Consider the following 15,343-nt stretch of genomic DNA (forward strand, 5'->3'; position numbering starts at 1 on the left):
TTGGCTGACGATAAGATGGATGGCTGATTACGTACAGGCTCTTAGAGAATAGCCTATACAAAATGTTCCCCATGACTGTTCCTTGTACCCTGTCACGAACTAAATAATGGGCTGAGACTTTCCACAGGTACTCTCCAATAGCCCTCCTTCACTCCCCTTGGGTTGTAGTTTCCCCCCTGAGTTGTGGTTTTTGGCTTTAAATTCTCTCTGTCTCTAAAGCCCCGGGGTCAGACCCCACTGCTCCTGCGTGGGTCATGGGTCTTGACCTCAGTATACTGATTGAAATATACCTCTTGCTGATTACATCAAGTTTGGTGTCTTGTGAGTTAATGGGTGGCCGCAAATTCCTGAGACTTGGGTGAGGTCCTCCCTTCGTGGGGCCCTTACAGTGTCACTTCAGCCTTCTCCCTCCCCCCTCTCCAGCTTAGGCCCCTTTGCTTACACTGGAGACAACCATCCTGTCCTTCTCTTCTCTTTTCTCATGTCTGCACACTCAGTGGAACAACATGTCTGGTGAAATACACGTTTTTCTCTCTCTACAGCCACTCCATATCTCATCCTCCCATTCATTGTAATTTCCACACTCAGACCAGAGCAGCCTCTCTTTGCAGCAACCTCCCCTGTCTGCTCTGTCTCTCACTGAACCTGCCTCAGACCCGGCATGAGGGATGGGGTAAGGTGGGGAAGTGGGGGTGGGGTAGGGGTGGGCTCTGCCACCAATCTCTGGTCCTCTCCCACATCGCATGACAGTTGAGGACGTTGTTTGCCCACCCAGAGGTCCCATTAAGACAGCGCATTCCACAAGAGTCACCTACTCACTAAATATCTGTAGATCAAAGGAGTTGGTTATCCATGCTAACTAATCAGGTCTCTTTTTTTTTTTTCTTGGTGGAAAATAAAACCAACCCTGAGACAGAATAAATTCTGGGCATTTGGAGACCTCTTGTGCTGATTAGTCTTTTGTCAACTTGATGTACTCTAGAGTCCCTAGGAAGTGGCACCCCATGCTGAGAAAATGCCTCTATCACATTGGTCTGTGGAGTGTTTTCTTTTGATGATCCATATGAGCAAGGCCACCCTCCAGCAGGTGGCCAGCAGTGAGTGCTATATAAGAAAGGAAGCTGAACAAGCCATGGGGAGCAAGCCAGTAAGAAGCATTCATCTGTGGCCTCTGCTTTAGTTCCTGCCTCTAGGTTCCTGCCCGGAGTTCCTGCCTGCCCTGACTTCCCTCAGTGATGGAGTGTGACCTGCAGATACAATAAGCCTTTCCTCTTTGAGTTGCTTCTGGCCATTGCTCTGGTTGGTTTTATGTCAATTCGACACAAGCTAGAGTCATTAGGAAGGAAGGAACTACAATTGAGAAAATGTTTCCATAAGATTCTGCTGTAAGGCATTTTCTTAATTTGTGATCAATGGGGGAGGGCCTAGCACATTGTGGGTGGGGCCATCCCTGAGCTTGTAGTCCTAGATTTTATAAAAAAAATGCAGGCTAAGCAAACCATGATGAGCAGATAAACAGCACCCCTCCATGGTCTCTGCATCAGCTCCTCCCTCTGGGTTCCAGCCCTGCTTGAGTTCCTTTCATGATGAACAGCAATATGGCGGTGTAAGCCAAATCAACCCTTTCTTCCCCAGCATTCTTTCTGGTCATGGTTTCTCTGCGGCTACAGAAACACTAACAGTCAAGGAGCTTTATTACATCAATAGAAGCCTGTTTTCTCTCAAACCAAACGAGCAACGCTCTGAAGTGCATAGGTTTATGGGAAGAAAACACATCAGCTCTCCTGAGGATTTTACACATTGCCTGATCTAGTAAGGCTGAGAAAACTTGTGTAAGTTAGCAGTGGTGGGAAAATTATTTACATTTTTGACACCAATACAAACAGCTTTATTCACTGGGGCAGATTTTAGTGGGGCAAGCCCAAATTATCCCTTGTTTTGTTGCCTTGTTTTACTTGGTATTTTAACTTTCAAAGGAATTCCAGAGCATAGTGAAATAAATGCTTTGGGGGGCGGTAAACGTTTTCTCTCTGAAAGAGAAGAGTTCTTTTATGGCCCACATTAGAGTGAGTTACGGATGCCCATGGTGATTTACTGAGACTTTACTACAGAGTCTATCTAGTTTCTGCACTCCAAAGGATCCTCAGCATGTCACTCCTCTGTCACATGCTTTATCAGATGGTTCCAGTACACTTGAGGTGACATCAACTTCTCAAGTAAAGAGACAAAGGGAGACATCCGTGAGACGGATACATCAGCAATGGAAACATAACACAGTGAGTGTCAGGCCAGAGAGTGGTGAAGACTTCTCTCTGGGAAAGAGCAGAGCCAGAGGGAGCTTCATCGGAGGAGAGCAGACTATCCAGGAAGGAAGCCTGACCCAGAGAGTGAATCTGTGTGTATGCAGAGGTCCACGGTCAAAGATGGAGAAGGCGCTGGAGAGGACGGGATGGCCAGTTTTTGCATCCAGCCTTCATGTCCCCTGATGTCGTCTAAGGTCACTGGACCAAAACAAATAGCCCTTCCTCTGTTTCCTTTCAACATATCAATCACCCCCATGAAAATTCAGTCTAAGGCTGTTTTAAAAAATTAGTAATTGTTCTGTACTGTACCTTTTAATAAACAGAAAACCATGACCGATGCTACTAACAACTGTGGTAGTGGTAAATGAAAACCAGAGAGAGTCAACAGGAAGCTAAATTGTTTTTTTTTGTCCCCTGATGCTTTTGATTTAAACTGAATTAACCGGCTAAGATTACAGATCAAACCTCAGCCACCCAAAAAGTATACACATATTTAAATGAACCCCTACCTTTCTCCTAAAACATCCTAGGCCATAGAAGACTGGGAAAAAATATACCTTTCCTTCTTTTTCATTATAATCTCTCCAGGCATTGCCACAAGGAGCCCACTGGAGAGCTTTATGGAAGATCTCTCATATGGATCTATATTGATTTCTTAATAAAATCCAATGATTTTAAACACCATGATACTGTGAATTAAAAGCCCAAATCCACAGAGCTCCTAGCCAGGTAGAGGAGTGGCCGCCCACGTGCCAGGGCAGTTGGCTTGGCTCTGCTGTCTCCTTCTTCCTATTAGGGCAAGATGGTTTTAGTCACTGTGTGATGCTCTCTCCCACAGTTTTACTGCTCTCGTACACTATACATAGAGCTTATGGAGGTTGTACCAGTGACACCACACTGTAGAGCCCGGCAATTTTCACAAAGCATCCTGAGTGACTCTCAGTCATGTTGTATCCTGTGGCCATGGTTCACCTCCATTGCCACAGAGCTGCCCACTGCAGACGTGTATCCCACTCTTCGAATTTGTTCTATCGGCTGAAGTTTAAGTTGTTTCCACTAATGGTGCTTAGCAATTCTGAGCAATGTTGCTCAGAATTGTATCTGTATGTATCTCAGGTACACATGTACGAATTTCCCACGCTGTCCAAATTTGATGTGATAAACACCACGATCAAAGCCAACTTGGGGACAAAGGGTTTATTTGGCTTGCAGGCCACAGTGTATCATCAAGGGAAGCCAATCCAGGAGCTCAAGACAGGAACCTGGGGACAGGAACGGAACTGGAGAACACTGAGGAATGCTGTCTGGCTTGTCTGGCTTGTCTGGCTTGCACAGCTACTTTTCTTATGCATCCTAGGCCTACCTGCCTAGGGACTGTGCCATCCATGGTAGGGTGGGCCCTCTTCTACTAATTAGCAATCATGAAAACAACCCCCCCTCAGACATGTCCAAGAGCCAGTCTGGTGGAGGCAATTCCTCATTTGAGGGTCCTTCTACCCAAGTGTGTTAAGTTGACAAATGACAATAATTTATACAGTGACCCTGTAGGGCTGAGACTGTGCACTGTATGTACTGAGCATCTTGTCAGCGATTACCATACACCAAAATGGCAACTTTTAATTATATAAGATAGTCATTGCCAATACTTTTATTTGTGCATATGTTTACCAATCCATGTGTATGCAGGTGCACACATGGGAGTATACATGCATGCATACAGAGGCCAGGGAGAGTACATGCATGCATACAGAGGCCAGGGAGAGTACATGCATGCATACAGAGGCCAGGAAGAGTACATGCATGCACACAGAGGCCAGGAGTATACATGCATGCCTGCAGAGGTCAGAGGACCATCTCAGATGGCATTATTTCACAGGATCCATTCAGTTCCTTTGTCTTTTGAGACTGAGTCTCTCACTGGGACTTAGAGATGGCCAGTTAGACTAGTGGGTGGGTAGTGACATGCAGAAATCTGCCAGTGTCTGCCTCCTCAGTGTTGGAAATGTATGCACACGATGCATATAATAGCTTTGTCCTTAACTTGATGGCTGTGGCTGAATTTCTTATGTTCTGAAGATCAAACTGAAGGCCTCACAAGGCAAGCACTTGACTCTCCCGGCCAACTTCCTGGCCTTATCACTGGTGCTTTTAGAACCTGCTTTCTGCCTGTTCCTCACCAGTTCTCTCCAATATGATGGTATTAAGAAGGGAAGGGCTTGTGGAATTGTATTGCCTGCTGTTTATATACCACCCATTCTGGCATTTTCTTTTAAAAAAAAATAGCAGGCCAAATGGGACTAACACAGAACAGTGGCTTGTAGATACTGAGCTAGCCTGGTGTACTCAATCACAACAAAATGAGGCCTCTGTTAGTCTCTTCTTTCTAAGGCAAGGGTAGGGATGTTAAGCCATCAAGTTAAGGACAGAACCACTATCGGTAACCATGACGGGAATCTGGTTCTAATTTCTAAGCACATTTCCAATTCCCCTGCCATGCAAATCCTACATGGTAGGAAACAGCTATTCACCAAGGCTCACTAGTAATCTCGTTCCACCCTTTCCAATAGTCACGTGGAAACAGATATGTATTCGGAGAGGCCTTTTCAAAGCCAAAAGGTGCATGCAATTAAAAAGAAAGATGGTCTTGGAATGTGTGCAGAGCAGCTGCCTGCTGGCTCATGCTTTGCTGGGTAACTTCTCATGCGTGACACAGGCCACTGATGTCAGCTCCACCCTGTGTCAGCTCCAAGTATAGGGCTCTGGGTACAAGCTTTGCACTCAAATCCAAACTTGCAATCTTCTGGCTTGGTTACTTTGGGCAATTTACAAGCTCACTCCAACCCACTTATCAAGGGACGACAATGTCAGTCTGGCCTATTAATGCTGATGTTGTTCTGTCTGTTACTTGAAGGGGCATACATGGGCTAAGGAGACAGTTCACCCTCATTCACTCTCTGTCTCCACACTCATATGTTGACAGATCAATAGTTAGAGACACTCCCAGGCTGAAGCATTGTATTTGTATATGTATCATCTTGTATGTGTATTTCAAGGTCCCGTGGGACACAAGAACAATTCTTCACACTCACCTCAAGTGGCATCTTCTGCATTAACCACTTCAGAAAACCCAGTAAATTGTAATCGATCCCATGAAAATACATATTAATGTCCTACTTGGGAACCTTAAGTTAGAATCACTTTATGTAACCAGCCAGCTTTTTAATAGATAAATAAATGTGGCATATTAGAAAGAGAAGAGGCTTTGGGCAAGGACAGACTTCGCCCCAAGTGGTGGTCATCTGCCCAGCTGCTCTTCTGTGGGGAAAGCCAGATCCTCCATCTATAAACATGGGGAAAGCAGAGCTCTGTCATGTTACTGGGCAAGAGCCCTTAGGTCAAGTCTGGCATGACATCATGCTCATGCTTTTGTTGGTAGTCATCAAGATGGCCAAGCGCCTGGGCCATCATAGTTACGTGGTCAGTAAGTGGGTGTGTGGAATGAGCGTCGGGTGGGTAGCTAATGGGTGGGAATCAAAACCTAAGAGAAGGGGAATAAAGGTGGACTGAACAGCAGGAAAGAAGTCACAGAGATACAGTGTAGCTTAGCTTACCAAAGTAGCTGAGGGTACAAGAAGGCAGCATGTAGGGGGAAAGGCAGGCGTGGTGGTTTGAATACACTTGGCCCATGGGAAATGCTACTATTCGGAGGTGCTGCCTTGGTGGAATTGAGGAAGTGCATCCCTGGGGGGATGGGCTTTGCAGGCTCCCAGTGCTCAAGCTCCGCCCCCGGTTGGAAGCCTTCAGATGTAGGATTTTCAGCTCTTTCTCCAGGCCATGCCTGTCTGGACACTGCTGTGCTTCCTGCCATGAGGATAATGGACTGAATCTCTGAAACTGTAAACCAGCCCCAATGAAATGGTGTCCTTATAAGAGTTGCCTTGATAATGGTGTCTCTTCATAACAACGGAAACCCTAACTAAAACAGTGGGTATCAGAGGAGAAGGTAGGTGCTGGGAAGAAGGAGATGGCAGGGGAGAAGGCAGGGGCAGAGGATGGGCTTTCTGACTGTGGTGCGTGGATCTGTATCATAGGGAACAGCGGCTGCTGAAGGGAGTAACGGGACCAGGTATGGAAGCTTCCTGCAGAGGGGTGGGGTTTGTTCTCTGCCTTAGCCAGGCTGGCTGAGGGACTCATTACTGAATGGCCAAGTGTGGGGCCAAGAACACCACCTCTGCTGGCTGAGTGACTGATGAAAGATACAGCATACAAAGACTATGCCCGGCCTGGGAAATAGATTATTCGTTTCCATCTATCTTGTCAGATGGTTAACTGGCATTTGTCTTCTTCCTTTCTTCCTTTCCTTCCTTCCTTCTTTCTTTTATTATTTTATTTATTTACATTCCAAATGTTGCCTCCTCCCAGTCTCCCCTCTCAGATTTCCTCCCCCTCCCCCTTCCCTTTGCCTCTGAGAGAGTGTCCCTCTCTGTATCTCCCCACTCTGGGACATCAAGTCTCTACAGAATTAAGCACATCCTTTCCCACTGAGGCCAAAGTAAGTTTTTCTCTTCACTCCTTGAAAACTATTGTCTCCACTCCCGAACCCACCGTTAGAATTTGAGATCGCATCAATGTAGCACCCCAGATCCTACACGCCTGGAAAAGAACTGAACATTTTAAAACAATGATACACAATTAAAAGATCGCCACTCCCCCAAATAAAGGGGGGGGCAACACCATGGCATCAATTTACATAGCAATGCACACGTAGCACCATAGACAGACTTCAGCACCATATGACAGGTATGACCCTTGAAATTCACCATGGAAGCCCCAAGATCATTCCCCAAGAAATTCGCATGAATTTCTGCCGGATTCTTCCCACACTTGTGTAGGGCTGACAGGCAAAGGTTTGTAACCTTTAGATACAATCTGCCTACAAGTAAGAGTTGGTAAGTTAGGGCCCGGCTTTCCAAGAATGTTTACACATACAAGGCTGGCTCCATACCAGCCTTTTCATGGCTTTCCATCAAGGTGGGGCAGCGTTGAGTAAAGCCCGGCATTGAGGGAATGTCCTATAAAGTTTCTCAATTGTCAAATACGTTTTGCAGAGGTTTCAATGGAAGTGTTGGACAGGGATAGCAGAGGAAAGAGACAGTCTCTTCTCATTTCCCTCGTCACCCTGTGGTATTTGAATTATTATTGCCAGATAGCACCGTAACACAGCAAACTGACAAGAGAGGGTAAATCCACCAGAGTCTCTGTTATGCTGTTTGTGTTTTGAGCATTTTATAGCTTCTAAGTTCCTTATGTAGCGGGTTAGAAGTGTGTGTGTGTGTGTGTGTGTGTGTGTGTGTGTGTGTGTGTGTGCGAGTGTGTGTGTGTGTTCAAATTAGCAAGGCATCTGATTGCTAGTAACCCTAGACTGAGTTTTTAAGGGGAGACAGGTTTGTTCCCCCTATCACCAATGCCTGGCAACTGGTCTCAAGCATCTGGCTTCTTCTCTCTGACTTCTTTCTCATAGAGCCATGGTGCTTCACCCTTCCTGAACATTCATTTCTTCTTCACGGCACTTAGCATAAATGTAATAAAACAAGTGTGTAATTAAGAGACACCTTGTGCCACACACAGGGACAGGGGTTGTCATATCTCATTCATCAAGATCTCCATGGGTAGCCAAGACTGCCTTAACTCTGTGAAGGCTCTCGGTGCCTGACGGTGGATGGAGTGGATGCCTATGCATACACCCAACAGTCCCTCTTCTGGGATGTCCTAGAGAATGCTGAGCTTCTGATCTACAGGGCTCCTTGACTTTTCTTCTGGCTCTGGAATAGCCCTCACTGGCTCCCTTAAGGACGTGGGCAGCTCCCTTTAGCAGACACAGCATGCACTATCCGAATCCCATCTTCCTAGCTCACACACCTCATGCCACACAAAGGGCTCTTGTTTTACCGCCTTCATTTTACTCCTATAAACATTCTTTCTGAACACATCCGCTCTCCCGCAACCTGCTCTGTTCCCCACATGACTGCTGGCCCTCCCGTTCCCTTCACAATGACAAATCAGTTGCCAGTGATAGCAATTCAAACTCTGCCTCAGGAGGGCTACTCGACACCAAGCAATAATAGCAGCATCAGCATGGAACCTCGGATGCTGCCTCTATCCTGAACCCTCGTCACCTCCCAGTCCTCCTGGGATGTTCATGAACGCTCCTGAGCCAGTAAAAATGACAACATTGTGAGCACTGATTCTTTCCTCATCATCAGAGTCGAACTTGCTCTTGGAGTTGAGCATGGGACGCCAGGGAATCCTGCGTGGCTGTTGAGAACAGTCCCGTATCACCCTCAATGAGTGTTCCAGCGGCAGGCATTGGTCCACTGTCTGGCTCCTCTTTTTGTCTATCTAAAGTTCCGTCTTTCTTTCCAGCCCTTTCCCAAATTCTTCACTATGTGGTCAGGAAGGTCAGGCAGTGTGTGAGCCAAGAGGAGGAAGCAGGGACAGACAGTGGCAGCATCTTCCTGGGCATCAACCTTCTTTGCAAACACACATGTTGCCCTGTTAATTAAGGTCTGCTGTTGTCATGGTTTTGCTTGGCGCAAAATGGGAGACTCCCTTTATGAGCAGGGCTTCTCCTTCTCTGACCTTGTCTGGGGAGTTCAAAACATCCAAACACCTCTACCTGTGTAATGTCAGGTAGCTTTGGTTAGATTACGGGCTCAGCTTCCTTTCTTCTGATAAGAACCCAGTACCTGAGATCCCTGGAATGCCTTCCCATGTTAATGAGGCACCTTGGTACCTTAGCCTTCAGACAGTGACCTTTGCCAACCCTGGATGTCTCTACCCTCTGAATCTACTCCAGATTCTGTTCATCTGTCTCCTTGAAGCTGGTCCAGTGTGTCATTATTACTGTTCATACCATGGGCCATCTGAAACCCTGTTTGTCTCCCTTGTTCACTTTATCCTCATGGGCTGGTGGCCAGCTACCTGGGGAAAAGGGAGCCCCCCCAAATGATTCTGATCAGCTACATGCATTTTGAAAATTACAATGTGCCCAGAAATCTTTCTATGTGTGCGTTTTAATTCAATATGCTTCCAAAGAGACAAAAGTCATTTTTATAACACATGGAGTTTACAATCTGTAGACTGACAGCCTCATGACTCCTAGAGAATATTTTTCTTAGGCAGAAAGAAACTTAAATGATAAGGCATTTTTTATATAACCAGAGGGAATCTTCTACAGCTTATCATGGAAAGAGTTAGATTTTATATGCTCTGTCATCTCACCTGACAGAATCAGAGGCACACTGGCCATGGAGTAATCTATATTCCGATCAATATTTCCAACTGAAAACACTTTCCTATTTAGAAGACTGTTATGACCCTGTTATCAAGTCAATGGGTAACTCTGGCTATTTCTGTAAAATTATACGGTTCAATTCACCAGAGAGAGATTTTGTATTTGACCTGTGAACAATACAAAAGCTTTTCCTGAAGATTTTGAGATAAAGATATATCAGAAAACCCAGGCTAAACTCCTGAGACATGAGGGACCCCCCATTACAGCCTGGGCAACAGAACATGTGTGAGGGGTCAGTGGGTGACTTGCAGAACTTGTTTTTCTTCTACCACATGGGTTCTGGGGATCAGACCCAGGTTGCCAGGCATGACAGTAAGCATCTTTATCCATTAAGCTCTTTCTCTAGCTCTATGGAGTATTACTAGAGGGAGCTTCAGAGTGTGCTTCTATGTAGAAAACCTTGCCAGTCTTTGCTGTAGTTGTTAATTCTCAAAATTTTGATCTTCGCCGTTTGTGTCAGGGGGTCAGACTTCTATTCCGATGAAGTGTCGGCTGCTCCTCAGTTTGCTTTCCCTTTTGCCTTGCAGTCAGGAAGCACCGAGCCTGCTGTCTTCATTTTTCTCTTTTTGCTCCTGGGATGTATAGCCCAACGCCCGTGCCATAGTGTCCTTGCCTGCCTGGGTCACACTGCCATTGCCTGCAGACTATGCTGGATCATTTCAGGACTTGGAAAGCAGCCAACTGATACTTAGTGATTGAATAAGCAACACACACACAAACACACACACACACACACACACACACACACGATTAAATAAATCATCAATAAAGGGCAAGCCATTTTGCCTCACCTCCACCTCTCTGTGACTTTTTGGCTTGCTAGAATTAACTAGAATCCAGATATAAGATTAGGGGCCTCTTGCTTTCACCCTAATTATTAAGTCATAAATCCATGTCCCTTAATGTGTGTTCCTAGGGGAATGGCTGTTCTAACTCTCCTTGCATCTACATCATGGGTACAGCAAGTGCTTGTCAAAAGAAGGAGCCAGGAATAAAATATCACCCACTAAACCCTCCCATTAGAAATCCAGTTAGAAGATACAGCCCAGCACTCAGAAGGCCCGGCCTGTTGCCGGCACAGGCATTAAGCAGGCGGAAAGCAGCCACCATCAGCTTGGCCCTGTCAAGTTCAGAAACGTTGCCAGAGATGGCATGTGACTCAGTGAGAAGACCATGAAAAGGCTCACTGCGATGACCTGCATTCTGTAAAACAAAGGAGAAAAGAAAGACAAGAAAAAGAAAATAAGGAAGAGGAAAAGGAGGAGCCAGAAGATGGAAGAGAGGAGGAAGAGAAAGAAGAGGAGGAGGAGGAGGAAGAGGGGGAGAAAGGGAAGAAGACAAGGGGGAAAAGGAGGAGAAGGAGAAGTCGGTGAGTAGGAGGCAGAGGAGAAGAGAAGATGTCCCCTAGAGAGGGGTTAGAACACGTAAGAATTCACACAGTCGAAGAACTTAGGCTTCATAGCCCAAACCCATGCACTCGTCTGGGACCTGACCAATCCGCAGGCCTGCTCTTTTGTGTCTCAATCAGTGTGACAACAGAACAAGCGGGAAACTTGCCTTTAATTCACTTAGACATACAGAGACACACCACTGAGTGCCAAGTGAAAAATTCCACATTGCAACTCTTTTATTCATAGTCAGTGTGAAATTTGCAAAGGTCTACCAGACACGGAAAGGCAAGTCATGAATATATTTAAAACATACTGTGTGTGTGGTTTTGTTTTTTTTTTTTTTTTGCTAACTCATACCTTATTTTGACTGTTCACCTGCACTTCTCACCCTCTTTTTCTGTAACGTATGGTATATGATGAGCTCCTTCTAGTCCCAGTTGAGTGGCTATGTAAGCAAGGCCACGGTGCATGCGTGGCCCCGCCCCACCTTAGCCTCCCAAGGCAGCAAGCAGCTTGCCGCAACCTGGTGAAAGCTGTTGTCTCACCCAGCCAGGGAAAATGAGCAAGCAGAGAGGCTGATGGCTGGAAATACCGTGCTCTCAGTTTTGTGGCTACAAATGACAGGCAGCAGGCAATGTGAAGGTCCCCAAGGGCCACAGTCGGGGGTCCACACACTGAGTGTAGTGGGTCCTCAGCCTCATGCACACTAGTGAGGTTTGGGTGATGTTTACCGCACCCAGCCCATCTCTTGAATCAACCATAAGAGAATGTCTACAATGTGTCTTATTTTGTTTGGTTGTTTTGTCCTTAGAGACAGGATCTCCCTAAGTAGTCCTGACTGGGCTAGAATTTAAGATCTTTCTGCCTTGGCCCCTTGAGTACAGGCACAGACTGCTGTAAAGACAAAAAAAAAAAGTTCTGTCTCAGGACTAGAAAGAGGCCAAGAGGGGTCAGCAGCTATGAATGTTTGTTACTCTCAAAGAAGACACGGGTTCAATTCCCAGCATCCACTGCGGCTCACAGTGATCTCTAACTCCAGTTCCAGAGGATCCAATGTCGTCTTCTGGCCTCTGTGGGCCTTGTGTGTGATACACATGCATACATGTGGTACACATGGATACACATGCAAACACGTGTCTGTGGTACACAGACATACATGCTGGCAATACACCCCACGTAAAAGAAAAGTAAATCTTTAAAACAATTATATCTCTTGAAAATGAACCGCAGAGCTCAGCAGCCCCATTCAAGGATGTTTCGGAGAAGATGTGCTCAATACTTGCAAATTATCACCTAAGTGTTTTCTGGCTGGGGTTGCCATTTGCTGCTGGCTGAGGAGGAGGACAGGGGACTCACAGACCAAGACTGGCACAGTCATCAGTTGTGGAGAAGGGACTATAGTGTGATAGGTGTCACATACCTTGTGGGTCTCTGTTTGTTTGTTTCTTCCTTTGTTTTTATTGGTTTATAAAAAGCACAGTCCCTCACTGTGGGGAGCCGACAGAAGGCGGCTATTATCCTTGCAGCCATCTTGAGCCATATACCCTGATAAGAGACTTGGTTACATCAGCCTACAACAGCTGAGCACACTCTAATAACATCTTGCTTTAGATACCCAGGATCTTCCCTTGGGTGTGTGAGACTTAAAGCTGTGATTTAGAGCTGAGACTTAAGGGCGTGACTTTGAGATCAGATTTAGAGACAAGGCCTAAGGACATGACTTAAAGGTGTGACTTAGAGGCGTGGCTCAGAAGTGAGACATATAAAAGGCAAGAGGCAGACAGAAGAGTACAGTACAACTTAGAGTAGGAATTAGGCATTGAGGAAGAAGACACTTAGACTAGAGAACTCGGAAGAAGAATTATTAGGTATTAGACACTTGGCACTTGGAGGAAGAACCTGGAAGTAGTAGGCACTTGAGACTTGAGACAGGCAACTAGGAATTAGACACTTGTACTTGAGTCTAGGAACTTGGAAGTATTTGGAACTAAGGACTAGGAACTAGGGACTAGGAATTCAAGACTTGGGACTTGGAGAGAAGAGAGACTGAAGAATAAACAGGATTGAATCACACTCTGTCTGGTCTCCATTCCTCGCGTCCATCTTCACTCTCTCTCTTGCTAAACCCTGACCCACAGACTGGAGCAGCGTGGGGCAGTGCAAGCTCTCATAATTTAGCCCCCATGGCTTTTGGCAGTGCGGGTTCCAACATTGACAGAGTGGTCCCCGACATTTTTTGGCTTATGGCTGTTGCATCAATTCTATAGATCAAGACTTCTCAAACGTCTCTGCACCATAGCTGTCACCATGCTTAGAGAGATGCAATCACTGGCCCCTGGCCCCAGAATCCATGCTTTAGTAGCTTTGGCATGGGGCCTGAGAATTTGTATTCTTCTGGGCTCAACCTTTGTAAACTACTTCTAATAGGAAGATGGGCAGGGATGTGGACAGGGAATTCCTTAGAAAAGCAAGTGGAAATAGGTTTTGATCATAAGAAAGGGTGATCCACTCCAGTTGTAAGAAGAAAAAAAACTACAGCTTTGTTCACTAGAAAGTTATGAATAAGTAAAGCAATAATACTGATCTCAGGGAGGAACAGTCAGGGAGATACAAATTAAAATGACTTTGACATAACGCTTGACTCCCATCCAGTGGACAGAAGGTTTAAAAGGAGTTGAACTTTGGGAAAGCTGAACAGACAGGGAGATGATGCCAAAGTGTAAACATATATATGACACAAACCGAATGCATGTAGTCCCGAGGTAATTTTTCACAGCAGATTTCAGTGTGACCATATGCGGACCCATCAGGTGAGGGCAGGTGTGTGCCACGATATTCTGCATTATGATTCATTTTATGTCTTTCCTGAGAAAATTATGTCTGAGTCTTTTAAAGAAAATCCTAACCCTAACTTTATCTGGTTACTATTTGGACGTCTTCCTTACGCCCTGGAGATCATTAACCACAGATAAGCACATAGCTAGATGAGGCCATTACTCCAGGAATCTTCTTGGTGTCTCTGTCCTTGAGCAAACCCAAGCAATGTAATTGATGCAGGGTAAACAGAGACAATTGCCAAACCCTGACTAGCCAGGAGAAAAGGTTACAGACTCAAGGCCTCCCTATACAATATGCTTAGAGCTTTCTGAAAATATGATTTAAAGATAAGGGGTCGTACAGGGCACATCTCTGGAAGAACAGAACTGAGTAATCGAGAGAGATTAACTAATAAAACTTTCCCTTTTTATTGTGTAGAAGATGAAGCACACAGTAAGAGATGTTAGCTATAAAGTATTTGCTGCTCACAAAGAGAGCGGCTCAGATATTTTCCTGTTTGTCTGGGGTGCTTTCAAACTGCAAACACTGCCAGCCTAAAAGCAGGCTGTCATATAATAATAAATATGTTTGCTTTGGAGGAGACATTCTTTAGAGTCTTTAAATTGGAGTTATAGGGCTGATAAATAAAAATACAATCTGTTCTGCTTATATTTTCTAATTGTGACTGAACTTGTAACCCTGGACATGTAGTAAAAAAATTAAACATACGATCTGTGCTTCTTGGGTAATTATTAGTCTGTCTTTGTTTTGAGAAACTTTTATAAACAAAGAAGCACCTGGTTGCTAGTCAGTCAGAGCTTGGAGATTCCCCTGACTGCCATCACCTGACTGACTCCTCCCTCCCCTGGCTGACTCCTTATGTCCTCTGTGGGTGCTCTGTCAGCTAGACCTTCCACTGGGGAAGCCCCTCCCCTGCACCCCGTGACTTGTTCTGGCTGCTTTCTTACACAACTCAGGACCACAGGCCCAGGACCTCATTTCCCAAAGTGGGCCTGATCCTCTCACATCAACCATCAATCAGGAGATTGCCTCAAGACTTCCCTACAGGGGATCTGGTGAGGGCATTTTCTCAATTGTCATTCTTCTGCACAGATGACTCTAGCTTGTGACACATTGACAAAACAACAACAATGACAACAACAACAGCAAACCCCAACTAGGTCACTCAGCTTGTAACAGCACCCTCTTAAAGAACTCACAAACCCATGTTTGAATGTATATACAATAATAGATATGTGACTATAATGACAAGGTAAAAATATGAAGGAAAAAAATACTGATCTGAATGAGCTATTTACAGTGGATCCAGGTTCAGCATCCACTCCATCTTTCATAGTGCAGACAACAGAAAACTAAACCATATCCACAGACCCTGCTGGAGGTGAACAGGTTCCTTTTGTGAGATGTGGGAGAGAGAAAGCAAGATGGCGCCAAACTTGGGCCACCTGGGCATTGTG

General features: G+C 45.5%; 1 protein-coding gene across 2 annotated transcripts in view; it reads right to left on the minus strand.

The window, feature by feature from the left end:
- The window catches only part of Mtus2 (microtubule associated scaffold protein 2), a 352,203-nt gene that overhangs the window by 83,759 nt on the left and 253,101 nt on the right, over positions 1-15,343 (minus strand). The gene's annotated exons all lie outside the window — the stretch shown is intronic.

The sequence above is a fragment of the Arvicanthis niloticus genome, chromosome 24, assembly GCF_011762505.2.
Source record: "Arvicanthis niloticus isolate mArvNil1 chromosome 24, mArvNil1.pat.X, whole genome shotgun sequence".
NCBI lineage: Eukaryota > Metazoa > Chordata > Mammalia > Rodentia > Muridae > Arvicanthis > Arvicanthis niloticus.